This window comes from Rhineura floridana, chromosome 2 (genome assembly GCF_030035675.1).
Source record: "Rhineura floridana isolate rRhiFlo1 chromosome 2, rRhiFlo1.hap2, whole genome shotgun sequence".
Classification (NCBI taxonomy): domain Eukaryota; kingdom Metazoa; phylum Chordata; class Lepidosauria; order Squamata; family Rhineuridae; genus Rhineura; species Rhineura floridana.
The window spans coordinates 53,806,735-53,834,666 of NC_084481.1; the positions used below are offsets into that span (position 1 = coordinate 53,806,735).

The 27,932-nt window shown below is 39.9% G+C and overlaps 1 protein-coding gene across 16 annotated transcripts in view; it reads left to right on the top strand.

Annotated features, from left to right (window-relative positions):
• Positions 1-675: 675 nt before the first annotated feature.
• BAZ2B (bromodomain adjacent to zinc finger domain 2B) overlaps positions 676-27,932 on the top strand; it is a 309,197-nt gene continuing 281,940 nt past the window's right edge. For 4 of the 16 annotated variants that reach the window (XM_061608696.1, XM_061608697.1, XM_061608694.1 and 1 more), the window contains exon 1: positions 1,149-1,861. The gene's annotated coding sequence lies outside the window, so the exon portion shown is untranslated. Of the gene's footprint in view, positions 695-1,146; positions 1,862-2,070; positions 2,134-2,683; positions 2,736-27,932 lie in introns of those variants that run through there. The other 12 variants (XM_061608682.1, XM_061608692.1, XM_061608693.1 and 9 more) reach the window with 8 other exon arrangements.

A 27,932-nucleotide genomic window follows, 5' to 3' on the forward strand; every position in this document is an offset into this window, starting at 1 on the left:
CTTCCCCCAGTGTTCCTGCATTGCAATCATTGTGCTTGCACTTATTATGTTACAAATGACCGAGGTAAGGCTGACATTCTCATTGCATGCAAAAAGACCTAGTCTGCCAAGCTTTTTTTTCTCTCTCCTAATGAAGCAGCTTTGTGAAATCTCTCCATGTGCTAATACTAATGAAGATCCTTCAGCACAATTAAAATCACAGCCAGTGCCTGGAAGAGGAAACACAAAACAATCGTATCTCTCTACATGTGCATATTATTTTGATGTTCCAACCAGTTTTTGTTCACATCTAATGTTAAAAACCTTCACATTTCAAATGGCTCTTGACAGTGCAAAGCATCGTCAGCAACTTACATGCTCCAATTTCAGAGTGCAAGAAAACATCCTTTTGCATTACCCCCCCTTAATTTCTAGTTAAACTATGTTCTTGGCTGTATTTTAAGCCCTTTCTTCTATAGTTTACAGGAAGCAATTCTTTGTTTGCAGTGTACTTTAACCCTGACTTAGCTTGACTTTTATGCTAGGTGAATATGTGAGAGGGAAAGATCACATGTGTAGCAAACGATTGAATCAGAGGAGTGCTGTGTATTTCCCCCTTTTTTATATACAAAGAGATATTTAACAGTTTTTATCTATTATAATGACCAGATTCCAGTATATTGCAATGGCTCAGGAAAATGTTATATGCCATAAGGTCAGTAGAAGAACTCTTCTTTCAGCCCTACCACATTTCCACATTAATATAAGTGAAGTTTTACTTCCAAGAAAAGAGTGCTCTAGTCAGAGCTGTAAGCCTAAGGATTAACGTAGGAGGGGGAAAACCATGTACGCCACTTTGTGGACCTTGGAGAAAAAGTGGGATATAAATGCAATTAATAATAATAATAGTAATAGTAGTAGTAATAATAAACTCTTCATCTTAAATCAACTTAAATTTTTTTTAAATATCCAAATTATCCTATTTATTTGGATGTAATTTTATCCTACTGCATATAAAACAACATGATGGGTGGTTTATTTGGTGGGTTTACCTTTTAGTTTGATCACAATCTCTCAATCCCTCCCCTTTCTGCTTCTTGGAAGAGTTCTGTGTACCTGGTGTGGCTTGCACACTCCCTATACCAAAGGGCGTCCAATACCTCCTCGCCTATTTTACATTTTAAATCATCTCCCGAAATGTTTACATTTAGCTTCAATGAAAAGTAATAGTTTAATAGCTAGTCTAAACTAATGGATTCACATTTGCAGCAGCCCTTATTTTAAAGCCAAACGAAGCAACTCAGCTCAACTTTCTTACCACTTGAGGAGACACTGCTAAGTGACTCAGTGACACAGAGGGTGAACTTTGAAGAAGCGAGAATGTTTCTGGGTTCCTTACGGCTTTTGTTCTGGTTTTGCATTTTTGGGGGGGGGCAAGGATCTGACCGGTCATTTCTTACTGAGGCTGCAATGAGATAAACAGTTCTCGCTCTTTCCCCCCGTCTCTTTCTTTAACAGCAACTTTCATTGTTAGAAAGAGAGGAGCCGAGTTGGTTGACGTCACTTTGGTTGGTGAAGGCTTCGCCTGGAAGTGAAGCTGAATAAACCTTGAGAAGAGAATCTGCTTCAATCTGAGCCACAGAGCGAGAGCGCGTGCACACACACATTCACACACGCACACACACAGACGGTTACACTATCATGAATCCTCCTAGTTAGATCTCCTAGCCTTTCTTCACTCACTTCAGGCTATTTCGGGGAAAGCAGCATTCCCATCTTCCAGATAACACGCATCCATCCTTTTGAACTCAGCCCCCCCCCTCCGAGAAAAGAGGTGTGTATGTTGTTGGAGGGGACGAAATCTCTCTTCCAAACTGTAAAGGTGAGTTAGAATCGATTTTGGGAAAGGGGGAGATTGCTTACGGTGGAAGTGTGGATTATGTTTGTCGAATTGCCTCTTCCTGCTGTTGTTGCAAGCCGGGCGGAGGGAGGTAGAGAGTGGAGATGTAAGGAGACGGGGGGTTGTGGTGGGGGAGGCGAGATCCTGGCTGGTTTGTCCGGGCTTCTTGGAGCGTCTTGTGGTGGTTCTCTAACATCTCTTTGTTGCTGGGCTTGACGTGTTTTCATCGGAGGGATGTTTGGGAGTCTTTAAATGTATGTAATTTATTAATGACTATTATTAGCCTCGGTGCGTCTGTAATAGTACGAGGAGGAGGTCCAAGTCTGGAAAGTGAAACTGACCTTGTGCACTCGGGACAAGGAGGGGCGGGTGGGCTGGCACAGGCGTGTATGGCTGGTGGGTGGAAATCTCTGCTCTGCGGGGCGGGCGGGTGAGATCTGAGTGCCAAGCGATTTGTACCCTCCTCTCTCTGACATAGACACACATACACACACTTCAACTTTTTATTTCGTGGGTCTTGGGTTATCCCAGGGCCGGCGGAACACGCACGGCCACGTCTGCCTCCCAGTGCCTACAAGCGACCTTCCCTCCTCCCCTTGGATTGTCTTCGCTTTTGTGTCATTCCTCCCGGCCTTTCCCCCTTCTCTCTAAATCGCAGCCCTCTGATCTTTCTCCCTGGGTTGATTGAGCCGCCTTTGGTGTGACAGCCAAGACGTAGTGTGATCGCCCTCTTCCTCCTTCCCGCTCCTTAACTGCCCCATCCGTTTTGCCTCCCCCTGCTGGTTGGTCGGAGGGAGAAGAGGGGTCGGGAGGGCTACCCGTCTGGACGGGAGGGCGAGGGCGTGTAAACAGGAAAGTAAGAGATCTTTCGCCTTTCTCTGCAGTCCCCCACCTTTCCCCTCCCCTTCGATCCCACAGTAAGCTCCCCCTACACTCACTCCCTCTCTCTTAATATGCTTAAAAAACACACACGCTACATTGCCAGAGTTGATCCCAAAACTCCGCTTTCTGGTTTTGAAAAGCGGAATGGGCTGCAGGAGAGCAAGCAAGGAGAAACCTCGCCTGTGGTTGTCGGGGCTTTGCTGCTTTGTTTTCTTTCCCTCTCTCGTTTTCTCCCCCTTTCTCTTGTGTGTGTGTTGATTCCTTATAAAGCCAGAGAAGCAGCTGCAGCCCTTGGCCGAGTTGTTGAAATTTATCCCTTTGTGTATATTACAATATCCTCCATTTTTCTGCCCTCTAAACAACAAGCCTTTCGCCATCTTGGGCATTAAAAAAAATCAAGTGTGTGTGTGTGTGTGTCCTTCTCTAAATAACACTGGATGAAATCCTTCGCGTCCTGTTGGATAAGGCACAAAGTTTAGGGAATCTTACAGGGACAAACAGTGACGTCATGTAAAGTTTTTAAAGGGCCCCCCCCAACTCGGTGTTTTTGTGTGTGCTTGTGTTTGTTGTCTCTCAAAAGATTTCTGGTCTAACAAGTTTTAAGCTATATTGAAGAGTGAGCATATAATTTTACCTTATTAAAACATGTAGAAGGTGTTAGTATGAGAGGAGTCAGCGTATTTTTGTTTTAACAGGTGGAGAAATAACTGGATTTATACATAATGTAGGCCGTAATTTCTTTTAGTATTCTGACCTTTCACTAGCTCACATACAAAAAAATTTAATTGCCAGGTGTGTTATTTTTAAGGACATATATAGTATAAGCAGTTCACTGATTGATTAGAAATATGTTCATTTGCAAATGGCCCTGTGACAGCATCAAGGACAGGAGATGGCATTGGCTTTAAGAACCTTGCCTGCATAGCTGATGACAAAGAGGGTAGCAAACTCTTTTCTCCAACCCCAAAATAAATTTAAAAAATTGTAGATCTTTCTTTTACTGTATTCTTTATGAACTTAGCAGAGGACCTGTAAATAATGTCCACACAGTAGATGATGTCCCAGATGCTGTTGTCCGGACTTTTAAAATATAGTTAGTATACTAAGTTCTACATTACTCCTTTGAAAAAGAAAAAAGAATCACATTACCTCTGGCTCTAAGCTCTTATTGTCTCCAGTTTCAAAAGAATCAACAAAAAGTACTGTGCTTTTAATTTATCTCTCCTGGACAGATACTCTTTTTTTCTTTTTATAAAAAGTTAACCTGATTACAGGGCAAAACTTAATGATGAGTAGTGCATAAATAATAGGATATTTGAATAGAATTCCACTTTTCTATTCTGCTTCCTGTATTTGTTTTGTTTTTCTTTCCACCTATTTACACTTGCACTAACAACATGAAACTCCCTGTGTTTAATTTGCATTCCCTTTGTCTTCATGGTTTTGGGGGGGGGGCACCATTGACTACAATTAACATGGAAACTAAGATGAACATTTTTAGAACATCAAGATGTTCTTTTCTTCAGTGCTCTCTAAACTAAATGACAGATTTAGCATTTTTTATGCTTTAGTAGGAAATATGCTTTCATGTTTACAAAAGTAAACAATAGACCTTACTGTGTTATTTTCTTTTTCATTTAAAAAAAGAAGCCAGTTTAGAAAGCCTGGTTGGATTGAAAGGCTGCCACTTATGTGAATCTTAGATAGATGAAAATGTTGAAATAGTTAAAAACGCATAGAACAGATGGCTTTAAATTATACATGCAATAAAGGCCTGGAAGATTTGGCAGATTATAAATGGTGAGCAATAGAAGATAAGCAGTTTAAGAAAATGGTAGTTAACTACATTTGATATCCACACCTATTGTAAACTGTGTGCACATTTTGTTCACAATGCTGCATAATCAATACAGCATGAAATACCAAGAAAACTAGCTGAAATAATTTTCTGCATTGGATGTTTGTTGGGGGGAGTTGGAAAGCTTAAATATTTAAGAGGTGCATTTTAGATTTAACACAATTTAAGTCTAATCTGACAAGGAAGATTTTTTAAATTCCTTAGATTTTGAAATAGCATATAAAATAAGAACCTAATGCATACATATTTTGGTTTTGTAAATTTAAGGGGTGTGGGGGAGTGAATATGAGAGGATTTGAGAGCTGAGGATTTGGAGAACTAGATAATTTTTTAAATTGTTAAAATTCTTTTGCAATTGATAAACAAATGTATGAACAGTGTGTCTCGTGGACTGCTAAACTGTAGGATTATAATACTAATATTTATCCATTAGCTAAATCAAGTAACATGTTGACTTATATTTCAAAAAAGTGATGTTAACTTTTAAAGCTCAGGCTTAGTAGAATAGTTTGCATTGTGAAATAGTTAAAATCACTGTTCGCTAATTTTGTGTGTGTGTGTGAGAGAGAGAGATCTGTGAATAATAGTTGGTTAAGATAGCTGGAGCTATAAAAATATTTATACACAAACTGAACAGTGTACCTTCTAGTTGTCTATGGGTTTATGCTAAGATAAGATCTGCTACACAAATTGATGGTCTGAGGGTGTTTCCCCCCCGTTTATTACAAGCCACTTATTCAAATAAAAGGGTAATGAAAGCCTTGGATGTCTGGTCGCTTTTACCTTTTTTCTAATTTCTTTGTTTGCATGTTTATTATAGAACTGCAGCGTAAAGGAGCAGATGTTTTGCCAAACATCCTGATGTGTTCCTTTTTCTTAGGGGAGTGCGTAACTGTTCCTTCTGATGCATCGGCTTGACAGCTGGTTGATTTCATGGAGCTGCTAAGAAGCCATTAGTGGTGTCATTGAATTGAAACAGAACAGTCACTCCCAGCTTGAACTGCAATTGTTAATGTCTTTGTTGCTACTTTTGTGTTCCAACACAAGATGTAGAATATCACAGTTGCAAGAAAGTTCATGCTTTCTTTCTGATCTCCCTAAATTAGTTAAAAGATGTGCGGGTGCTTGATTGCTTCTAGATTCTAAATATTTTTATTATACCATATCTAGAACTAGTATGATTTGTTCCCAAAGATTAAGAATAAAATAAAACTCATGATAAATAACTTGATGGGGTAAAAGCATCCTTAGAATCAGCACTATGCTTCTTCTGAGCCAATAGTATGTTGTTGTTCTTAAAATAGGCCTCATCTCATGGTGCTCTTTACTTTTAAAGCTAAGATTCACCCTTGAAAATAATTATCAGAACCCAGCACAGAGTTATGCATGCTTAAGTCCAATTGTAGACAATAGATCTTGCATGTGGTAGGCTGAGGGTCATGGACCAGTATGGCTCATAGATATTTTCTGGTTTTGAATTGGAATAGGGGTAGAATGATGTTTACTTTTACTCAAGTGAGTTGTGATTTTGAAGCCACTCAGATGATTTCAGTGAGGAGCAGAAGCAGCAGTATATAGTGTGTTTAAAAAAAATGTAATTGAGGCCCTCAAATTTTATTGCCCATGGGGACATTCCTATTGGTCATTTATGTTAAACAGTTTTTGACAACAGGCAATGACCTTTTTTCAAAAAATAAAATGAATGTATTTATAAAATGCTGGAATTGGCAAGAAAATTGCTGACAAAGTTAATAAGATAGACAATTATGTTTTCACATTGGAAAGCTAGTTGAAAATGTATCTCCTGCAGATGAATATGTGCTTGAATGAAATCAAGCAATGGAAGGGGAGAACCTTTCTACAAGACAGATAGTTGAGAGAACTTTCATAAGCTATTTTTGTAAGTCAGGTGGTGGTGTAGGTAATTTGAGAGAGCTGTAGTGATGGTGGTGTTGGTAGTACAGTACATTTCAAGTGTTCAAAGCACTTCATTCTATATTATATAAGTAATTATTAGCAGCAGTCATGCAAGGGAAGCAAGTACTATTGTGCCCATATTGCAGATGGAGACCTAAGGCTAAGAGAATAATGGCTTGCCTATGGTGATCTAGTGAGTTTGTAACCCAGGTGAGGTTGAAACCAGGATCTTCCAGTTCTCTATAAGGCTGCAATCCAAAGTACACTTACTGGGGCATAAGTAACAACACTGAACTTGGTGATACTTACTTCCAAGGGACCGTAGCTCAGTGCTACAGGATATGCTTTGCAGTGCAAAAGTCCCCATGATCAGCCCTTGGCATCTCTAGTTGAAAGGAACAAGTAGCAGAAGATCATAGAATAGTAGAGTTGGAACGGTCCTATAAGGCCATCAAGTCCAACAATGCAGGAATCCAAATCAAAGCATTCCCGACAGATGGCTGTCCAGCTGCATAGAATCATAGAATAGTAGAGTTGGAAGGGGCCTGTAAGGCCTCTGCCTGAGACCCAAGAGAACCACTGCCAGTCAGAGGCAAAACTAGACTAGGTGGACAAATATTGAGCTGGTATAAGGCAGCTTTGTATCTTCTTATGTAGCCAGGCACAGGATTTTGCAGCATGACCAGAGTCATATTGATCTCTGCTACTTACATTTTATTTTCATAAATGTTCAGGATGGCACTTTGATTTATTTGTACTATTTTGTAGTTTTTTCTTATGATCAACCTTGTTACAGTTCTGAAATGGATGTGCTACAGTCATTCCATTCTAATGTGCTTCTGCTGAATAACAGATATAATGACTGGTTAGCTCATCTAAAAATAACTCTTTTGAAATATTAACTGACACTTCTGTTCATGCATTTCTAAACAATTTTCCATAAAAGTGACCATTATAAAAAAAACACCCAATGACATTATGTTAACTTGCAGTTCTTACTGTTTAATTCAGCATGATGATCCTAAACAGTTACTTGCAAGCCAGCTGCTTTGAAATAAAAGGGAATTTACTTGAAGATAATGTTAGCACTGAGGTACATATGTTTCAATATTTTGCAGGTAGCGTACACCACATGTCAATATGAGAGAAAACGAGGTAGAAAGAGAAATAACGTCAGTGGAATTAATGGGAATAGGTATAATAGATCCAAGTGTGATATCCAGGTCTTCATTGAAATAAAATAAATTGTCGCTGGCTGAAATGGAAATAAGTTTTCTGGCTAAGTCAGGATGATAGCCTGGTCTAATTCTTGTTTACCTGAAAGTGAGTCCAACCAATTTAAAAATAAATGTGTAAAGAATTGCAGCATGTGCAATCAGCATGTGTGCAAAAGATTTTATTGTACATTAGTACATTTAATGTAATACTGTTCATTTCTAATGTAGCTGCACTTCTAGCTAACTTCGACGAAGAAATTAGTGTTTGCTTGTAGCGTACCCAGTACAGTTTTCCTATTCATTTAGCTGAGTTGTGGGCTGCATCTTCACCACAGCAATCTTTTCATGGATTTTGTGTGTTTACTGAATGTACATATGCAGCCTGATTCAGTGATCCTTTGCTGCCTGAGGGTTTCATTGCTAGAGGGAGTTTCCCTATTTATAGAGGCTTTCCATTTCACTTCAGTAGAGGGGACAGCTCCAAACAAAAGATTACATGCATAGAACTCTGTGTGTGCGTGCAAAAATATACTCAAATAATGCATTTTTTCAAAGAGGTAGCATAACTTCATATATACTTCCCTACTAACTTTGGCATATACAACAGCATTTCATAGTGGCTTGGTTTGGAAATAATGGTAAGCCAGAGTTATACAAACTATGGCTTACTGGCAATGAGCAAATGTGCTGGGCTCAAATCGTGCCTGCCCCCTCCTCTTGTTCCCTCTCCAGGAGAAAACAAACTAGTGCACTGGCTTGGTGTTACTTGTGAACCAGTGCTTGTGGCCCATGAGCTCTGGTTCGCATGTAGCACTAAGCCAGTGCCCTGGTTTGTTTCTTCCTGGCATGGGAAAGGGAAGGGGGTGAGTGTGTTTGATCAACATGCGCTAACATGTTTGCTTGTTCCCAGTAAGCTATAGCTTGCAACTCTGGCTTACTATTGTATGAGTAAGGTTAATAATAGTTTAACATAAATGAATTAAGTTTCCTACAATAGAAAAATAATTTCTGTGATATGCTGACCATGTTAGATATATAAATTTGACTGATACAATTGTAAGATTAAGACAAACTTTTCATTTAAAACATTATTGCCCTATTCATTCTTCTCTATTTTGTGCATATCATTGTTGCAAGTGCAACTGTGTGTGGACAATATAGAACAAAAGGGATATTTTCCTCCATTACTTACCTGCATCTGTTTCTGTGAATCCAGCAACCCTTGCATGTTGGTTTAGTTTGCCCTTTTCCATATTTCCACACATAAATACAAAACAGGGTAACCAGATGCACATTTGGGTTTTGTGTAAAATCTAGGGCTACTATTCAACACAGAGTTAAGCAAGTAAGTCCTAAGCATGTTTACTCAGAAATAAATCCCTCTAAGCTTAACTTGCTCTCTGGTAACTGTGTTTAGGATTGCAGCCTTAAACCCAGTGAATGTGTCTTCCTCTTTCTTGAATGTGGCCTGTTTCGAATTTGCTAGGTTACAGGAGGAAGGAGTGTTTTTGAAATCACTTTCAGATTTAAAATATTTACAGCTCAGTCCTATACATGTTTTCTTGTTAGTAACTACCACCCAGGTAAGTGTGCATAGGACTGCACAGTGACACTTATATATATAAGTGTCACTGTGCAGTCCTATATATATATATAGAGAGAGAGAGAGAGAGAGAGAGAGATGAAGTTTTTTTAATATATATGATCCTTTCCAAAACCTACTTCTATGAATATGTCAATATAGATTGTTCTTTCCTTTCCTTTTTTTAACATCATAATGTGATAATGGTAACACAAGATATGTTAATTTCTGAAATATCTACTCTTGAAGGTAATTGTAACATGACCCAAATGGAGCCAGTACAGTTCCTTACTAATAGTCATTGGGCCTGTTAGCCTTGATAGGGTCAGATTAATAATGGATGTGCCACTATATGGGGTCCACATAGCAAAAATCCACTTTGTTCGTTATGTATCTGCCATGTAATCACCTATATGACAGCTGTGCCCATAGTCTTTTAAAAGTTCAAAACATTCATAGACGGCAGTGATCTTAAAATGTTACTAGTCCGTTGTACCTTATATTTGGTTATTTTTTTAAAAAGATTTTTTTTGGTGAACATCATACAAGGGCAGGGGGAAATAAATACAACTATTGTGATTTAATGATTTGATCAGGAGTGCATAATATTAAAAGTAAAACATCTACATCCACACCTCCCTTTTAAATGCTTCACATGGAAGTTCTCTGTTTACATACAATGGAGCTTTTCTTCATATGTTCAGGATTGGGATTAAAATAAGCATGTTTTTAAAAACCACAAGTTATTATGTTGGTACAGAAACAGAGTTGCACTGAGATGCATACCCATTGACTAAGGATAACATTTGTATTTGTGAGAAAATATACAGAAAGGCTATTACAGCTGCAGTGTTCGGACAAATCTCTCCTGTAAGCAAAACATTCTTAATTCCTTTTCTGTGACAGGAAATTCGGCTCGAAGATAATTACTGCATTGGTCCAATGGATGTGCAGAGACATAATTGTGTGTTTTTAACCCTGTTTTTCTGTTCTTACACTTTTCTACAAGCATGCACTCATTAATCAAAGATGCTGCACTCCTGCTGAGGGCAGAGAGGTTCATCAAATTGGCAGCCGGTTTGGTGCAAAGAACGGTGTACTGAAGCTCTTAACGCGCTGGGACATAAATAAATCTAAGGTCTTTGTATGCAAACCCTGGAGGTTAATACTGCATAATTCAATGTCCTGTCTTTGTTTTTATGATTGATGTTTTTAAATGTTTGAAGCTTGATGCAAGTCTTCTACTAGGTCAGGGCTGACAATCTGATTGGCTGATGCCAAAAAAGGAAAAATGGGGAAAAGGCATTAGGCTGGCAAGGGGACTTTGAGTAAGCTTCAGAGATTTTGATTCCCCCCCCTTTTTCCTCCTGGAAGATCATTGTCATATTGCCCAAGCTGTTATAGGAATGTTCTAGTGATTGACAACCCCTGCTGTGTTAATGGACCTAGTGCATGAAATGCCAATAGTTTGGCCCTGTTTGCTCTGAAGCTTTCTGATATTTGTATCCTTAACAGAGCTAATATTTAGAACAAGGAAAAACTACTGGGATTTCTCTGAAGAGAGAAATAGTGCTGGGATTTGGTTTTTACATGAATTGGTTGCATATTCATAAATTAAGAACAGCTGGTTACAGGCAGCACACAATAATTTGCAAGGTATTATCGACCATTCGACTCGCACATGGAATCTGGTCTTGAGCTCAACCCCCACCCCAATTTATTGATCAACCTGCATTTAAAATCTGGTCACTGCTGTCAAGGAGGCCTTTCATTTTAGCTGTGTTTGCAACATAGAAGATGTTCCATTTAAAAATACTTAATTTTAACTAAATGCTGAAGAAAATGATAAAGTGCAGGCTTTGATGAAACAAGCTGCATAGATCAGTGGTGACACAAATCTTAAATGTAAAAAGGCCTGTTTATTGGAAACATGTTTCTGCAACCTTCTGAGTCCTTTGATTGCTTGTGTTGTTCAGAGTAAGGAACCTGCTGGATTTAGCCAAGGTTATAGTCTTGATTCCACAGCTCTTAAAATACAGTGCAGCACACACAGATTTTGCTTTGTGGTATGTGTGTGTGTGTAATGAAATAAAGTGAAAAACTCATAACCAATTCTTGCAGAGAAAAGCTAGCTAAGAACAGGAATGGGCAGATTTCAGGCTTATCAGGTCTACTTCATATTCTGCTAGAACCCCAAAATCTACCAGTCAGAGCCAGGATTCAAAAGAATTAAACAACAAGATACATCTGAGCACATTCAGAACCCTAGCAATTTGTTTTCAGTACCAGAAAAAAGTCTATTCCTGATTAGCATTCTTAATTTTTAGCAACCTAATTTAGGTAGATTTTTTTTTTAAAAAAAACTGGTATTAAATAATTGGCAGTCAGAAACCCAGTTGTTGATGGCGTTGGTTGCGTTGTTGCTACTTACTGGGAGGCGGTAAGGGTGAGGTTGATGCAGTACAAATGAGCTGGCAGAAGCACTGGATTGGCTCCACTGGCGTGTTTGCACTGCGCTGACTTTGCTGTTGCTTCACTCCTTCCCCCTACCTCCCAGTAAGCAGCAACAACACAACCAACCAGAGTTCAGGTGAGCACTGCCATCCCACCACAGTGTCCATGACTGCAGAAACTCTTGCTGATCTATTGCAAATCACCAAGAGATCTGTCAATAGATCCAATTTGTGCTCTACCCACCCCTGCTAGGCATTCCATGATTAAACTAATAAACAGGTTGGACTTTAGCTATATTCTTAAAATTGGTTTGAATATAATGAGCCTGTGTTTTGCTTCGCTTTTAAGAAGTTCAAAATGGTGGTACTGTGTGTTACACTTTAACTTTGTTTACATGAAATTCCTTGTTACTCAAATTAACTGTGTGTCTCCCACATCAGTGTGACCCTAACTAAATAGCATTCAAATTTGTCTGATCTTCTGATTGTGCAAATGTTGAAACTTCTTAGGTCAGTGGATAAATAGCATGCAGTAGCAGTTGGTGGCTGCTGCATGTCAGTGGGGCAGTGGAATCCGCTCAAGCTTTAGTCTGAACTTTCAAGGAGCTGTTCAAGGTGCTGAAACCTATTCCCAAAATAGGACTGCTCCCTAAAATTCTGGGCGAAAACCTAGAGTGGATTCCACTGACATGGAACCACCAGCCGCCACTGGTGGCATGTAAGGGATAGGCTGCCATGGTAGACGTGAAAGTCTGGATAACAGATGCAAATTTACAGTCAGGACTTAATCGTGGTTCTAACTCGTTTCAGTGAGATTTACTACCAAGTAAGTATGTTTTAGGGTAGCATACTTTATGATTTTCCATGCTCAGTGCAGAGTACAATGTGAATTTAGGACAGCATATTTTAATTTGACAATTTGCCTTTTGGGGGAGGGGCCTACTTTCTTGAAGCATAGAAAGATTCCTTTCATAGAAATAATGAGCATAAGTGAGTTCCTTTTATCTCATAGAATTGAGTCCAGTGAGTAGGAGCATCTGACATAATACACAGCAGAATGAAAATCTTGTACAATACATTAAATGCCAGCAAGTACTATCTTGCCAAGTATACCCAGTGTTCTTAGGAAGCTATGAAAAATATTAAGAGTTGACAATAAGGAAATAAATATTGTTTGTTACTGATTGAGAGCAGAGTTCCATGTAGGCCAGTATTGCCAACTTTGATCTGACAACTGAGTTTGTCATTAAATTGTACATTTTTTTTATTTTGTCAGCATTCATGTCCCTGGGGTTTCTGTATAACCTGTAGCACAACATTTGAAAAGCAAATTTCGGGCAGTTAATGGTTAAACATATTTAGCTGTGAATTGTGGTGCTTGGGAATCGTCAGCACATTTTTGCTGATACTATTTTACAGAATGACAGCCTCTCTCAGTGCAATCCTAAACATGTCTCCTCATCAGAAGTAAGCCCAATGAATCCAATGGTACTTACTATCAGACTGGTGAGTATGGAACAGCAGCCTAAATTGCCAACTGAGCACTTAGGTATTCATTATACACAAAAGCATTTTCGAACATTGTCTAGTTTTCAAGAGTAGCTTTGTACGATTTTTACTCTAAGCCACCCGTGTCAAGGAGCAGGTTTACCCCCATGTTACCAATGATGACCCAAAGTTTTCTTTTTTCTTTTACCTGGTACAAGTGGTTACCATTCACACTTAGGGAAGAAGATAGGGTCCTGCACTTTGAGATACCGCTATAGTGAGAGTAAGAGCCAACTCTGAGATGCGTAATCGGAGCTCACACTGTTTTGGAACTATAAAACAACCATGGCTTCTGGTTTTGACCCCACTGGGAGATGAGGTGTTAAGTCACCCAACCCACCAACTCTTATTTCTCCAAATGAAACAGCTTTACTGAGTAAAAACATAGGCACTATACAGGTGCTGTCTTTTTTCAGTAGTGGGGCTAATATCAGCTATATGGGGTGGAGGATGCGGGGGCGAAGGGTTTCTTTCTCCCCTCCCCTCCACTCTGATCAAATTTGGAAGCCTCACAGCTGCATTAAAGTAAAAAGAAAGAAAAACAAAATGAAAACTTGGGAGATCTGGTCTGATCTTCAAGGTCATGTCTATTTTGTCCCTGAAATTTGTCCTCTGTTCCTGACTTGTGCATTCTGGGTGTAAAACCCTTCCCCTTCTAGACCCTTGAATAGGGTGGGCTAAAAATCTTTAAAGCAAAATGTTGTTTGTCCTAAGAGGCTGTTCACAAATCCACAGCAAGAGGCTTCACACTGATTGTAGTAGAAACCATGTACTATATGTTGCGGTGTGGCTAGTTTCTTAACACTCCCCTCTTTGGAACTATCCTTTTTATTATTTGTTTACTCGAGGTGTTGTCCCTACTAATTTTCTCACCAGACATGAATAACGTGTCAGTTACCGTAAATCATCTCTTGAAAAAAACTCTTTGGTTTACTAGACCCATCTCTAAATGTAAAAACATGCACCATTAGCATGTTCTCCTGTATCACTAATCTAAAATTGTGAGCATGAAGTTCTTTACTGTGATGCGCTCCCCATTCTAAATGCCCATGTAGTAGCTCTCAGGATTTGACCTTAACACTGTAGTCACCAGTCCAGTTAAGTCAGAGAACATACATTGCAATTGACTTTTATACCTAGTATGGCACCCCCTCTGGCTTAACTGATTTATGCAGAGATGTAGAAATCATGGATTTGGTATTTTCTGGAATGTATTGCAAGTACCATGCAGGCTAGAGAGAATGCCTGTCATTCTTGTTGCTTTTCTAGTTAAGGTCTTCAGGACAAGTGAAAAGGCAACTTAGTTTAAAGCTAATTCAGCTGTGCATATATAGTTTTACTTTGCTTGGGTGTATGCTGAACAGACTGGAAGGTGAGGAGAAATTATGACTGCTATATGCATAATGCTTGTCAGTCCGTCAGATTAGTCCTGGTTTGTTCTGGTCGAAAATAAGTAGAACTGTCTGAAAGAAGACTGCTTCCAGGTCCTCTTAATCAGCTGTTCTGTATATTTTCAATGTATTCTAAATAAATCCTCTTGTATGTGTATTTCACAACCCATCTCCCCTTTCCCTTCAAAAGATGTTGATCCGCTTCTTCTGACAGAGACCAACTAAGGGCCAATTCTTCCTAAAAGATAGAAGCTGGGTAATATGGCTGATGTCTGAATACACTGTGTTCTGAAGACTGTATTCTGGTACTTGTTGGACTTTGTCCAACTCTAATATGTGTAGATTTGATTCAGTTTTTTGAGAATTGAGTAATTTTAAATAGGGTAAGATCCTACAAAGGGACAGGTTTTGTTTATTTATTGTATATACCACTGGAATTGTTGCATTACTGAATGATATAATGTACTAGGTAGCATTATGAGACAAACAAAGAATTTAAGTACCAGCTGTTAATACTCCCCCATTTTGCTGATCTGCTGCTTTAAAAGACAAGGAACAGTTGTGTATTAGGCCACAGCAATAGCCATCATGGTTCCCACCACATCTTATTAGAATCCAGCTCCCATCAACCTCAGTCAGCATGGCCAGTGGTCAGGGATAATACATGTTGTAGTTCAGAACAGCTCTGGGGCACCAAGTTGGCTACCCTTCTAATAAGAGAGGCTACAAAGTGGATGTGACTAATACTATTCACAATGCTTACTAAAATTTACTAACTGTGGGCAAGCTGTTTGCACATGCAATCAGAATGTATAGGGTAGAAACCCTCGATTTGTAATTCAGATTAAGAAAGTAAAGTCCCAATCCTAAACACACTTAACTCCACTGAATAGTGGGGCTTACGTATAAATAAACATGGATAGGATTGTACATTAACGGTTCTTAAGAATTAACTTGTGATGTGTTCTCCCATTGGTGTGCTTTTGGAATTATGCCTGTGGCCTGAAATGCAAGGGGGGGGGGAATTACATCAGAACTAAACATCCATGTGGATTTCCAAGAAAACAACCATGGCCAGGATACCCAGTTTCATCAGCTTCTGCTGACATATTTCTTGTTTACTTGGAAGCAAATCCCATTGTGTTCAGTGAGGCTTACTCCAAGCTAAGTGTGCATATGATTGCAGCCTTAATTTCACTGTAACTTTTGTATGCTTATTCCTCCATTTGAGCCCTTTGTAAGATAGAAAACAGTATGTTGGAAGAAGCCCTGACAAAACACTGTGCTTGTTACTGCAAGTGCTAGCTCTGTTCCAGTCTATGTTTTGTCTCAAGATCTTTAAAATTGTGGAAAATTCAATTATCCCTTTTTAACAAAACAGCCATTTGGGAAGATGTCTTTTATAGGGAGACCAGGAGTACAAATCCTCCAGATCAGGGTGGTGATGGTGGTGGATGGAAACAACTAAAGCAAACGCTGGGGAAAGGTTATATGTGTTTTGAATAATGGTGCTCATTGAACAGATGTCACAAGCAACATGTGATAGATTCTTTTTTTTTTTTTACAATAATTTTTATTCAAATTTTCATAAAACATACAAAACAAAATCATAAAACATTCAAAGACAAAAAACAAAACAAAACAAAAATGATTAAACAAAAAAATAAAATGTTGACTTCCCATTTGTCGCAGATCAAATCAGTTATAGGTCTACAATATATAACAATCCTGTCTCTTAAATTATATTATAAGATCACTTTCCTCCAGTAGTTATCTTAATTAATCATCAAATCTCATAAACATTACTTTGTTCTTTCCACAAAAAGTCAGAGAGGTTTCAATTCTTTAAGAAATATATCTATCAATTTTTCTCCAAATAAACATGTCGATTAATCCATCTCGTTAATAATAATAATAATCTTATTGTCATAACCATAGTCCAAATAAACATTTTGATTAATCCATCTCATCAGAATCTGTTAGGTCCAATAATTTCAATAGCCATTATTCCATTATCCCTATTAATTCCATCTTCCATCTTCAATAGTCCTGTTAAGTCCAGTAATTTCAGTGTCCAATCTTCCATTATCAGTATTCCATAATAATCTTGCTGTCATAGCCATAGTCATATAATAAGAGTCTGATGGGAATTTCCTCTATCCCAAATATTTTCTTGCCATCAATTCTGAATAAGTTGCTGAAATATTGTTGTAAAGTCATATCTGTGTTCTTCTTTTTTACAAAATGCACTGGCTCATCTCTTGAGAGTTTTTCCATTGTCACATGGCTGCAGTTAATTCCATAGATTTTCTCTATATCAAGCTCCATCACGTCATTCCAGTCCAGAAGATTATCCAAGCCATTGATAACTTTATCTCTAATATCTTCATTAATTTCTTCAGAGATAACGTTAAATTCCAAACAGTAGATTTTATTTCTAATATCCATAAACTCCAGATCTTTTTCCAATTCCACATTTGTTCCAATCTCCAGGGCTTGTATCTTCCCTTTATTTTTTCTTTTCTCATCTCCTCTCTCATTCTCCTCTCTCACAGGATCCCCTATTTCTTTAAGCTCCTGCGTCATTTTGCTCAGTTCCATTTTCAGCTCCTTACTGCCCTGTCGCAGGGTTTGTTTCGTTATCTCAATCTCATCCATTATTTTCTGAAACATAATTACTTCCAGATTCTCAGCCACTTTCTTGATTGCCATTTTTAAAACCACGAAAACAAAACAAATAAAAAATAAAGAAGAACCACTTCTTATTTCAGCAACAATTGAGTTAATATTCCAGGCTTGATGACATCACAGTATAAACAGAGCAGCCTGCCTTATCTCTCTATCTTCAAGAATACAAAACAAATTTAGTTCCCAGCATCAAAACAGTTAGTGGCGTCATGAAGAAGCAGATTCGTCAAAATAAAATAGACCAAAAAGAGAATAGTCCCAGACAATATAATGTTCCTCGGAATAGAAATCCCTCTTCTGTTTATATCTTTAGAATGCACTTCCAGGACAGCTTTTTGCAATAGAAACAGAGATAAGCTGTTAATTTCGTGAATAACAGAGAAGAGTTATAGCTCACCCAGAAGTTCTTTAAAGCTGATTCATTTGACAAATCTCTTTTTGCTGCAACAATTTAAACCAAGTAAAAAAAATAATAGAAAGAAGGGTGCTTGCCTGTTAGTCCGTTTTCTCTTTGAAGAAAAGATAAACGTATCGCATTAATCAGATAGAGCTTGTTCGGAAGTCCGTCCGGCATTGCTGGCTGGACCTTTTCTCATAAATTAATGAAATCCAGTCCTCCCAACAAAAACAGGCTTTTGAGGTTGATCTCTACGTCTCTCCCTGCCCGGGAGAAATTTCATCAGTCAAAAAAAAAAATGTTCTGACTGATTTATATCTGAATAAGCTTCTTTTGAGGCGGGAGCCCGTCTCAAAAGCAGGCACAAGCGAAGTCACCCTTCCCGGAAGTCACAACATGTGATAGATTCTTATGACTTACAAGCATTTCCCCAGCATCAACATTGCATTGTGATGAAAGGAAAATTTAAGTTTCTTCACATATATTCCCTATATTTGCAAATGATGTCTAGACTGCTTGAGGTTCCTATAGATCTATAAGAGTGGGCTGTTGCAAAGTAAAAGAAGTAAGAATGAAAAGTTGTGGTTTTCTTTACTTTTTCTTTTGTGAGAGGATATATATAGGGAGCTTCATATATAATGTCTAATCGATTTTAACATTAAATGTGAGGTTGTGGCTATATTCTGAGGACAGACGGAGTTCAGGGCTATATGAATATTTAAATGTCTAGGCGATTGTATTGTAGCCACTATGGCCACTGTCCAGATGTTGTTGGATTCCAACTCCCAACAGCTCCAGCCAGCATAGTCAATGGTCAAGGATGATGGGGCTTGTAGTGCAACAATGTTTGGAGGGTACCCCAGATTGCCATGGCTACCTTGATGGTACCATGAAAAGAGTTGAGAAAATGTTTCAATTCCGAAACAACATCAGCAAATTCTAGTAGCAGTAATGACTTAACATCTGGACATTTTACATTCCTGATGGAAAAGGGGATCTACTACCCTTACTCAATAGTTGCAAGACTGAAGAATGAAAAAAAACACATTTCGTCAATTTTTCTTTTAATCTTTAAAATTGCCTCTTTTTAAAAAAATCATGAGAAGGTACAGTAGGGCCCGCTTTACAGCGTTCCGCTAATACAGCGGTTGTGAATTGTAGAAAGGCCCCGCTTTACAGCACTTGTTCCGCTTTTGCGGGTTTTTTTGCCGCTGGGCGCCATTTTGGTCAATGTAAGTCAATGGGATCTGCTTTACAGCGGTTTTCGCTTTACAGCGGGGCTCCGGAACGTAACCCGCTGTATGAGCAGGGCCCTACTGTATTTAAAAATATTTGCTGGCAACTGTCAAACAGCTGTCTATTGACCCTCAAAGGTTAATGAGTTTGAGAACCACTAAAAAGTACACCATGTTGGTTCAGCAATATTTGTTCAGTAATATGTTTCTGGAGCAACAGCAGTGTAGATTTCAGAGATAACCTCCCCACATTTGCTAGCCTACCAAGAGCTTATTGTTTCTGTACGTCACAGACTTGAGCCCCAGGTTGGACTGCATGTATAGGGTGCTAATGTACAGAGAAGATTTAAAAATGCCTCACTCCTGGTTCAGTCCATACATGTCTAACAGGAGAAAAAAACCCTGAAATTATCTGTGACTTCCTCCTAACCTTAGCAGATAGGAAGGGAAGGTGAGGAAAGGGACACTGGAGCAGTGGTCCGAAAGAAACCACACCTGTACCAACTTTTTGTTGCTACAGACTTCTTAAAAGAGTCAAGTATGTTCTCCAGGTTGCAATCTGGCAACCCTGATGCCAACCCACCAAACTTTATGGGAAGTTTTTGGTAGGTTTTCATAGAATAGAATCATAGAGTTGGAAGAAGCCTATAAGACCATTGAGTACAACCTCCTGCTCAATGCAGGAATCCATATTAAAGCATACCCGCCCGACAGGTGGCTGCCCAGCTGCCTCTTGAGTGCCTCCAGTGTTGGGAGAGTTCACCACCTCCCTAGTTAATTGGTTCTATTGTCGTACCACTCTAACAGGAGGTTTTCCTGATGTTCAGCTGAAATCTGGCTTCCTGCAACTTGAGCCCATTATTCCATGTCCTGCCCTCTGGGATGATTGAGAAGAGATCCTGGCTCTCCTCTTTGTGGCAACCTTTCAAGTACTTGAAGAGTGCTATCATATCTTCCCTCGCTCTTCTCTTCTCAAGGCTAAACATGCCCAGTACTTTCAGTCTGTCCTCACAGGGCTTTGTTTCTAGTCCCCTGATCACCCTCGTTGCCCTCCTCTGAACCTGTTCCAGTTTGTCTGCATCCTTCTTGAAGTGTGGAGACTAGAACTGGACGCAGTATTCAAGATGAGGCCTAACCAGTGCCAAATGGAGGGGAACCAATACTTCATGCGATTAGGAAACTATACTTCTGTTAATGCAGCCTAAAATAGCATTTGCCTTTTTTGCAACCACATTGCACTGTTGGCTCATATTCAGCTTGTGACAAACAACAATCCCAAGATCCTTCTCACATGTTGTATTGCTGAGCCAAGTATCCCCCATCTTATAACTGCGCATTTGATTTCTTTTTCCTAGGTGTAGAACTTTGTAGATCCTTGTTAAATTTCATTCTGTTGTTTCAGCCCAATGCTCCAACCTATCAAGATCCCTTTGAATTTTGTTTGTCTTCCAGAGTATTCGCTATCCCTCCCAATTTTGTATCATCTGCAAATCTGATAAGCATCCCTGCACCTCCTCATTTAAGTCATTAATAAAAATGCTGAAGTGTGCTGGGCCCAGGACCAAGCCCTGCGGTACCCCGCTCGTTACCTTCCCCAAGTTTGAGAAGGAACCATTGATAAGCACTCTTTGTAACCAACTGTGGATCCACCTGATAGTCCTTCCATCTAGCCCACATTTAGTTAGCTTGCTAATCAGAATATCTTAGAGCACTTTGTCAAAAGCTTTCCTGAAGTCAAGATATATTATGTCCACAGCATTCCCGCCAGTCTGCCAGGGAGGTTACCCAATCAAAAAATGAGATAAGATTAGTCTGGCAGGATTTGTTCTTGATAAATCCATGCTGGCTTCTAGTAATCACTGCATTGTTTTCAGGGTGCTTATAGATTGACGGCTTTATAGTCTGCTCCAGAATTTTCCCAGGGATCAATGTCAGGCTGACTGGTCTGTAGTTCCCTAGTTCCTCCCCTTTGCCCCTTTTAAAGATAGGGACAACATTAGCCCGCTATCTGGCACCTCACCCATCCTCCACAATTTCACAAAGATAACAGACAGTGGTTCTGAGAGTTCATCAGCCAGTTCCTTCAGTATTCTAGGATGCGGTTCATTGGGCCCTGCAGATTTGAACTCCTTCAAAGTGATTGGGTATTCCTTAACCGTTTGTAGCTGTACCACCATTTCTCTTTTACTATGCATATACCTGAACAAAGCTTTTTTGTTGCCTTTAGCATCCCACGCTAATCTCAGGCTCATTCTCAGTTTTAGCTTTCCTGACACCATCCCTGCAATTCTGTGCTACCTGTCTGTATTCTTCCCTTGTGGCCTGACCTTCCTTCCAGTTCTTATATGTGTCCTTTTCTGTTTTCAGGTCATCTTTAAGCTTTTTGTGAAGCCACATTAGCTTCTTCTGCTATCCTCCCCCTTTTTTCCATGTTGAAATTGTTTGCAATTGTGCCTTTGGAATTTCCTTTTTTAGAATTTCCTTCTGTCCTGGACTTATTTCTTGGGGTTACTTGCCATGGAACCTTACTTATCATTGTTCTGAGATTATTAATATCAGCTTTCCTGAAGTCCAGGGTACATGTATGGCTACTCTCGGCTTTTGTTTCCTTTAAAATCAAGAACTCAAGTATAGCGTGGTCGCTTTCCTACATAGTTCCCTTAAGTACCAGTTCATTCACCAGGTCATCTCTATTGGTTAGAATAAACTCAAGGATAGTTGATCCTCTAGTTGCTTCTTCATCTTTATGTGGCAGAAGTTATCTCCAACACAAGTCAGGAATTTCTTGGAGGGGCCTTATTTGGCAGAATTTATCTCCCAACAGGTATCAGGTTAATTGAAGTCCCCGATTACTTCTACATAATTCCTCCTTGAAACATTGGCAATTTGCTTTTCAAAAGTTTAATCCTTGTCTTCTCCTAGATTGGGTGGTTGGTAGTAGACTCCAGCCACCGTGTTCCTTTTGTTCCTTGACACATTTATTTTAATCCAGATACTCTTGGTGGAGTTACCAAGCTCATCCTCCTCTATTTCTGTGCAGGGATATATATTTTTAACATATAGCGCAACTCTGCCTCCCTTTCTATTCCTTCTGTTCTTTTTGAAAGAGTTTTATCCTTCAGTTGCTGTATTCTCATACCACAAAGTTTCAGTTATAGCCATCAAATCATATTTACTCTCCTGTATTAAGAGTTCAAATTCATCCTCTTTAAGAACATAAGAACATAAGAAGAGCCTGCTGGATCAGGCCAGTGGCCCATCTAGTCCAGCATCCTGTTCTCACAGTGGCCAACCAGGTGCTCTTTGTTTCCCTTACTCTGGCCATTAGTATTATTTTTTGAAATGTAAAACACAGGGTTGGAGGAAGACTCCTTCCATTGGAGGAAGGGGAGCTTTAGATTCAATTCCTTATTGTGTGTCAAGTTGGAAGGAAGGCAAAGAGGGACACTTCACTTGAGTTTTATGTATTTTCTCATTGTAAAGTAGGAACCCATTGTTTCAAAGCACACTTCCCTCTGTCTGAAAAACATAGGTACTTGAGAACAAGTGCCAATGGTTTCAGTGCATTTATGTCCAAATAATTGTGCTTAGAACTGGAGATTCCATGCGTTGTCTTACCAAGTCATTCACTTAGATTAGCTAGGTTAAGATCAGACAGTTTTTTTCTATAACACAAAGTTGTTATTTTTTGAAAGCTAACATTTTCTTTCTCCACTGAACTGTACTTTGTACAATGTTCCCTGATGCTACCTAGGTTGCCACGGAAACTGGAATTCGTAATGGAAGTGGAAGCAGGCATGCAACTGAACTGATAATCTTCTGCCTGTTTTACCATGTTTCTTGCTTCTTTCCATGGAAACAGAATTCTTATCTTGGAAAAGATACGATGAAAGGTTTGGAAGCGATTTGCTGATTTGGCTGTACCTGAGAATGCAGGATTTTGGTTTTTTGTTCTTTTGGTAGGTTTCAGCAACTGGCAGTGAATGGAGAACTTCAAAGTGGTAGTTTGTCTGTCCCTCGATGCTCCAGGAGTAAAAAAGCTACTATCATCTACATAGCGATTTTTTAAATTATGGGGAAGGTAGTCCTTTTAGAAGCAAAATATATATTTGTAGGTTCCTACTGGTTAAGATAAAAACAGTTACGGTAAAAATATCACTTAGGACTATTCTAACCGAGGATGCTTTCAGCCTAGTTCTTTTCTCAAAAGGTGCATCACAAGAACATACAAAGCACCCTTATGCTCTCAGACCATTGGTCCATCCATCTCAGTATTGTCCACTGAGTGGCAGTGCCTCTCTAGGATCTCAGGTGCGTGGGGCGTCTTTGCCATTATCTGTGACCTCATCCTTTATTTTATATTATTTGTGACATTTATATCCTGCCTTTCATCCAAAGAGCTCAAGGTTGCTTACATGATTTTATCCTTGCAACAAACCCTGTGAGCTAGATCAGGCTGAGAGAGACAAGGTCACCCAGCAAGCTTCATGGCGAAGTAGGGAATTGAACCTTGGTCTCCCTGGTCCTAGTTCAATACTCTAACCTCTACACATCACCAGCTCTTTAGCTGGTAACATAGGGATTGAACCTAGGATTTTCTGTGTGCAAGGCATGTGATTTACCACTCAGTATGACCACCTAAGCACTCTTGTTAGAATTTGAATGTGCCACCTTACAAACCCTTGCCCAGCAGCATTGGCTGCCCCATAGGGATGCCCCTTTGCAGCCAGGTAAAGTTACTGAACTTTACTCACCACTTATATTCTAAAAAATCCAGAACTGCATTACTGCCAAGACATTCCATTATGCTGTTTTTCCACTTTTTGGGTTTGAAACCTTTTTTCCAGCTTTCAGTGCAATGCTGTGCCAATCTTTCAAGTGTGGACTGGCAAAGTACTACTCACTCACCTAGCACTGAGGAGTGGCATGTGATACATTTAGTGATAGGCTTGGTGAAACCTCACCTTTCTTCTGTATTTCTTGCTGTGTATTTCCTCATTGCACTGCCATCATTTCTTCTTCTGCACTCAGGCAGGCTTTCCAAAATGGTTAAAATTCCACAGATTGTTTGTTCAGGAAATAATCCTGGACCTTTCTCCCTGATAGGCGTTTCAAATTTATTATTAGATGTTTATTTATTTATTTTAACAAAAACTTTACACAAGGAGCATTCATAAATGCAATCTGGAGTGATGAAGCCCCTTCTATCTGCTTGGGATTCTGTCATCTTTTTCTGTTGCCTGCAGACTACATTCAGACATGAAAGTCACCACTTGATGTAGTTTCAGACAGTGAGCATGCATGTGCAAATCAGCTCCAAGAATGGCTTTCAGTGCTACTGGTAAGAGCTGAAGTGGAAGTACAAGTACATCTTTCCTCTGCCAGGTGAGGTGTGTGCTCCCTCTGTGGGAATATGAGGGGAATATGCTTGTTCTTCCTTCACATGCTGCTCTTTTAGGAATTATTTGTAGGGATATTGGAGAATTTCAATGGAAATGGCAGTGGAAATTGCCACTATTTGCTTATGCATCCCATCTCCGGAATGGAAATCAATCCAGTGAATATGATAGATATTAACTGTTGTTTTCAGCCCACAAACAATACGTAATGGTTGATTTTGGTCCTCCTACCCATTTCTGCATTGTGTTTTCTGCATTGAAATTAATGGTGTGGAATAACATAATAACATATTTAATTACATATTTAATTCTTCCACAGCGGATAGTAACACAAATAGTATAGTTTTTGTCAGAAGCTATTCTGCAGCAGAAACAGAAACAGCGCTGCATATGATGAACATGGGTTGGAATGGACACTGATGCCTTCTTACATCCTGACTTGCTAGTAGTATTGGAAGCCACCCTAAATTGAATAGATAATTATTTCAGCTCAGTGTCAAAAGTTTACTAATGGTGTACTCTGGGTCTGGGTCCAAGATTGGCTGATGATCCTACCAAGTGACACCTCAGTGGAATCCAATGATGGTTCTTCTTCTGAGCCTCCTCTATAGCCAAGCTGCGTATTGATTCCAGGCATGTGTCTTCCAGCTTGTCCATGTGGTCAGTGGAAGATGATCTCAATCTGGTGCAATACAACTGGGTGTCAAGCCTTCTTAGTGATCTTCCTCCAGCACCATATAATGTTATCAGCATATTAATAGTATGTAGGCAGCTTCTGCCAAAGCCTTCTCCTTTCCCATCCATTCCTTAGGCTGGTAGCTTAATCCTGGAATGTGTCTACAGCACATGCATGGGCAAGTTCAGCATCTGCAGAATGGACTTGGCAGAGAGAAATACATTACTTTATGAGGACTAGGAAATGGTAGAAGCGTAGTAGAGCTTTACAGCTGTGAGCTGAAATGGAAAAGCAGTTGCCTGAAGACCTAGGAAAGTGATTTATTATTCATGTACCTCTGCTTGTTTTATTAAATCAAAGGGACCAGTTTGAAACATTTTCATGTGGTGTGGCGTAGTGGTTAAGGTGTTGGGCTACGACCTGGGAGACCACAGTTTCCCCACAGAGCCATGAAACTCACTGGGTGACCTTGGGCCACTCACTGCCTCTCAGCCTCATGAAAACCCTATTCATAGGGTCGCCATAAGACGGAATCGACTTGAAGGCAGTACATTTACATTTATAAAAACAGCACTATTGTAATTCTAGGGGTGTGTGTGTGTGTGTGTGTGTGTGTGAGAGAGAGAGAGAGAGAGAGAGAGAGTCACATCTGAATGGTTATAACAAGGAGTGTTTAAAATTTTCACTTTGTTATTGGAGCCAATCTTTATCTTACTTTTAAAAAGACATTTAAAATAAACTTGCAATTAGCTGAGGTTATAGTGTTAGTTTACTATTCTAAGTGTTTGGACTGCAACTTATGACAATATCAATACGAGAAACTCAAATACCAGTGCTAGTTATGATAGAATGTCTTGCATCAACATCTAAAGACCAGTATGGGAACCAGGGCCGGCGCCAGGCATGCTGGGGCCTTTGGGCTCCAGCCTGGCCCCAGCACCTGCATCCACCTACCTACTTTTCCCTTGGTGAATGCTCCCGTGCTGTGCGCACATGCCTACCATCAACCAAGATGGCGGCTGAGGCTTCCTTAAGAGACTGATGCTGCCGCCATCTTGGTTGATGGCACGCATGCATGCTACGCGTGGGCATCCCTGCCATCAACCAAGATGGCAGCAGGGGCATCAGCCCCTTAGGGAAACCTTGGCCACCATCTTGGTTGATGGCAGGCTTGCGCATGCAGCACAACCAGCATTTACGTCAAGGGAGAGGTAGGTGAGACTTGCAGGAGGGTGTTGCGGACCTGCATGGTAGTAGCGGGGTGCCTGGGAGCTCGCTCTCGCGATCCGCAGCAAGGTCAGGAGCCGACGCTGCTGCAGATCATGGAAGGGAGTGCTACCCACCCACCCTAAGGAGGGGCCCTTCAGGGGCCCTTGGCCAGGGCCTGCCCTGACTGCCCTCTGGTGCCAGCCCTGATGGGAACTGTAACTAATGCTGGTCCTCAAGAGTTCCATTCCCTTGCCATGAATGGAAGGCTTCAGTGGGAAAGGATTTAAAAGAGAGGGGCAATGGCGAAGTCCCACTAATCACAATTCCGTCTCAACATTTTTTATTTTATTTTATGTATTTATGTCTTGTTATACTCCTTGGTTTCAGGGCAGCTCATAGGGTGCTTACAGATGGCCTGTTTATTAAGCATTCATCCTGATTTGTTTGTAGGGAGGTTAGATGATGGTGTGTCAAAGAAACTCACACTTTCCAGTGCATTTTCCCATCACTTTCCTTATTGCAAAATATCCAGTCTTTTGGGAAAGGAATTGGTTGCACAAAGCCTGGGCTCCTACTGTGAGGAAGGGCGGGATATAAATCTAATAAAATAAGTAAAGAAAGAAATTACATAACTCAAATTTGCTGGTATGTGGTTGAATCCCACCTGAAAATATTGAAAGTCTGGAAGCACTCACAGTCTTTCTCCCAAATGCTAATTATTCTGTACCCCGATGGCTCACAAAATGTAGTGATGACCACTAAATTGGACAGCTTTAAAAGGGTTTTACATTCATAGAAAATAATGCACTCATTGGCTACTAGTTGTGGTGAGTACAAATGTACTACTTCCAGGATAGTAGGAAGCATACCTCTGAATACTAGCGGCTAGGGAACAGAAGTAGAATAGTGTTGTGCTCATGTCCTGTTTGTGGGTTACCTGGAAGCTTCTGGTTGGCCTCTGTGAGAACAAAATACTAGACTAGATAGGCCTATGATTTGATCCAGCATGGTTTTTCTTTTGTTCTAATTAATTAAAGGATTTGGAGGATAAAAGAGGCCAAATGAAATGTTTTTAAAATGACATTTTGTAGACAGTCTCTATTATAAAATGTGTTTAAAAAACCTAAGCAGGCTCCACCACACCTTGCATAACTGGTCCCAAGAGCCATAGAAAGGGCCATCCTTTTTGCAGGTAGCCACCAGTGGAGAGGTTTGCAGAGGGTTGGGGTGGTGACTAGAGTTCAGTCCCAGGTGTGGTGATTATGATGTCTTCAGCTCTGCAGATAATCATTCCCTCTGCATGGGAAACTTGGTTAGAAGGATGGAGACTTTTATTTAAAAGTCTAGTTCTGCCAGTTAGATAGCTGTTCCTGATTTCATGAAATGCCCCTGAGGTGTATGTGAGAGAGCATACTCTCTAAGTCATAGTACATTATAGCTTTTTTCCCCTGTCTCTCTCTCTTCCACACATATGCACACACCCCACAACAACTGGGTGAGGTTAACAGCACCCAGGTGTTGTGGGGTGTGTGCGAGTGTGGAAGAAATTGAGGTTATTTGAGAAATATTCCTACTAGATGTGCACTGGTTTTGAAAGACAA